The sequence below is a fragment of the Rhincodon typus genome, chromosome 42 (genome assembly GCF_021869965.1).
Source record: "Rhincodon typus isolate 14 chromosome 42, sRhiTyp1.1, whole genome shotgun sequence".
Taxonomy (NCBI): domain Eukaryota; kingdom Metazoa; phylum Chordata; class Chondrichthyes; order Orectolobiformes; family Rhincodontidae; genus Rhincodon; species Rhincodon typus.
Genome location: NC_063373.1, coordinates 3696505 through 3700133, shown reverse-complemented (window position 1 = coordinate 3700133; position 3629 = coordinate 3696505).

The window sequence follows — 3629 nt, the reverse complement described above, 5'->3', positions numbered from 1 at the left end:
CAGTAAAGCGGTTACACCAGCCCCAGACCCATGAATCACAGTACAGCAAGATAAGCCAAAGATGTGCAGGTTAGGTGCATTGGCCAAGCTGAATTGCCCATAGTGTCCAGGGATGTGTAAGTTAGATGGATTAGCCATGGGAAATGTAGAGGTACAGAAATAGGATGGGGGGGGGGGGGGGGGGGGGGGGGGGGGGGGGTGAATCAGGGTGGGATGTTCTTCGGAGAGTTGGCGTGGACTTGTTGAGCTGAATGGCCTGTTTCCACACTGTAGAGATTCTATTAAAATAAGCATTGAATTGTAGATGAATGCTCAATAATACTCACCTCTGAAACAATTTCATCATTATTAAATGTAAAATCTCCTGCTGTATCTTGCAGCTGGGAAGATGGCAGAACTGGAATCAGAAAAAAAATCAGAATTTTTGAATCTTATATTTCTCTGTAAAATGAGAAAGCAAAACAAAAAGGATCAGGTGAGAGTGAAATTCAGAAGAGACAAAAATTTCCCTTTGTTCGAGCGCTAAACATCCACCTGTTAAAGGAGTTTCCAAAATCCATCACCATTAGTTCAGGACAGGAATTTACAACGTAATTCCAGGGATGAAGTATTTAAATTTCAAGGCTATGTTGTAGAGAGTGGGTTTGAGAGATTTGATACATGAGTCCCACTTAACGACGTCTTTCTGTCCGCTAATTTGGCTCTTCCAGCAGTTATTTGATTACTAGAGACTTGAAATACAGGAAGGAGAAAAACATTAAATCATTAGAATCAGTCTTCAGTAACAACCAAATTCAATGGCGGCTTACGTACCCAGAAATCCCCGCGGTGATGAAGTTCCCCTATACACGCCACAAGGGTGAGGCGCCGTGGAAGCGATGGCGATGGGGAGACTCTCCTTCACAAACGGTAAGGGCCGGGAGCCAGATGGAAGGATGAAGCTGGAGAACGGACGGACAGGGTTTATAATCCGCTAGGTGAGAGGCAGGAACCTTAAAAAAAGAAGCTGCAGTTTCGGGTCTTCTCCCCGGGGACGGTCCAAGGTAATCAACCGCCATCTTGTCCCGAGCTGGGCGCATGCGCGGGCGGGACGTTTACGTCACGGATCAGGACGGTGCTTAATAATGGACCTTGCAGATGCTGGAAGTCGGACAGCAAAACAGAACGTGCTTGAGGAACTCAGCAGGTCTGGCAGTATCCGTGCAGAGAGAAAAACAGAATTAAGGATTCTAATCTAATGTGCACCTTCTTCAGAACCCAGTGCCCGGGAGGTGCAGCGCCCTGGGCGATCGCTTTTTCTCAGTAGCTTCATCTACATGTAATATTCGCAACAAACAGCAGTCTACTTTAATCTCACGACTTCTCCGCAGGGATTTTTTTTAAATCAACCTGTGCAGACGTGTTATGTCACACCTCTGGAGCAGGTGGGACTTGAGAATCCAGGCCTTCTGAGCCAGAGTACAGGGTAGTGTTGTTGGTTCAACCATCTTCAGCTGCTTCATCAATGACATCCCTTCAGAAGTGGGGATGTTGGCTAATGATTACATGACACTCAGCATTTGCGACTGCTCAGATACTGAAGTAGTACATATCTATATAAAGCAAGACCTGCACAGTATGAGAAAATCAGCAAAAGTGGAAGTAACGTTCTTGTCACATAAGTGCCTGGCAAGGACCATCTTCCAAGAATCTGAGTATCAGTCCTTGTCATTCAATGGCATTACCATTGTTGAATTCTCTATCAGTTTCCTCGGGGTTACCATGGACCAGAAACTGAATGGGACAGACCATACAAATATAGTTGCGACAAGATCAGGACAGAGGCTAGAAATCTTGCAGCAAGCAACTCATCTCCTGACTGCCCAAAGTCTGTCCACCATTTACAAGACAGAAATCAGGTGTATATGAATAATCTCCACTTGTCTGGATGAGTGCTGCTTCAATAATGCTCAAGAAGCTTGACACCATCTGGGACAAAACAGCATTTTTGATTGCCCACTGCCTTCAACATTCACTTTTTTTCAAGATTGATGCACAGTAGCAGTAAAGTGTATCATCTCTCTTGTCTGACCTGCCTCTAGATAGGGAGCTGGTGGTGTCCCCCAGTCAGCTAGGTACCTCCCACCACAAGTTGGCACCTTCGGGTACATGATGTCTCATAGATACTGGGATCAACAACCTGGTTTAGTCAGGAATGTTCCTTTTGCTTTTGTGATGGGTTTTTATGTTCTAGTATGATTGGATCAGATGTTTGGGAGGGGATGTGCAACTGGGGAAAAATGTTTCTCAGGAACAGGATTCATTTGTTCCAAGACAATTTGTATAGACTGTGATGATATTTGCAAAGTGTTTCACAGAGTAATTTCAAGGAAGAATGTGAAGATGGGAGAGTCAAATCAAACATGATATCAAGATCCAACAGAGTCACTCAATTCATCAGGACCTGAAGGAAAAAAAAAGTTTGTCTGCTTCGTCTGTGGGAAAAGATTTCAAACATCAGTGTGACTGGTAAATCGCCAACACACACACACATACTCACAAACGTTCCAGTGAATTGACTGCAAAAATTTCTTAACAATATCCAGTTAACATTCTGAAAGAAAAAATATCCACAGTGCAGAGATACTGTACACACTTTGTATGTATGGTCAAGGACTCAACAGATCATCCAACTGGAAGAGATGCCAGGAGATCAGGACTGTGGAAAAACCATGGAAATGTATGATTGTGTGAAGGGATACAAATACCTAGGCCAGCTGTAAGCTCATGGATGCAGTCACTCTGGAGAGGGACTGTTCACCTGCTCCATGTGTGGTAAGGGATATGCTCAGTAATCCAGCTTTGTCTCACACCAGTGGGTTCATACTAAGAAGAGACCTTTTAAATACTCTGATGGTGGGAAAAGCTTTAAGAGCTCTAAAGGTCTAATTCAATATCAACTTGTTCACACGAGGGAGAACTCATTCACCTGTTCCACGTGTGGGAAGGAATTCTTTTGGAAGTCCATCCTGATGTCACATGAACGTCTTCACCACAGGGAGAGAACCTTTGTCTGCTCCATGTGTGGAAAGGGATACACTTCATGGTCCCAGTACAATGTCACGCAATCAGATTCACACTGGAGAGAGATCTTTCATCTTTTCTATGTGTTGGGGGGGATTCACTTCATCGTCCATCCTAATGTCATCCTCCCCTGAGGAAGAGTCGCCAGACCCAAAACATTAACTGTGATTTTTCTTCGCAGATGTTGCCAGACCTGCTGAGCTTTTCCAGCAACTTCTGTTTTTGTTCCTAATGTCAAACAGTTGAGTTCCCACCGGTGTGGTACCATTTGTCTGATCTCAGTGTGAGAAGATGTTCAGGCACTTATCCAGCCTCACTGAACATCTCCGTATTCACACTAGGGAGAGGCTGCTGACCTGCTCTGTTTGTGGGAAAGTATTCACTCAGCCACATAAGCCAGTGTCACACCAACATGTTCACACTGGAGAGACAACATTTGTCTGCTCTTTGTGGGAACAGATTTATTAAATCATCGGATATTCTTAGACGCCAGGGTAGTCACAATGGAGAGAGACCATTCATCTGCTCTGTATGTGGGAAGGGATTCACTTGGTCCTCCAAACTCA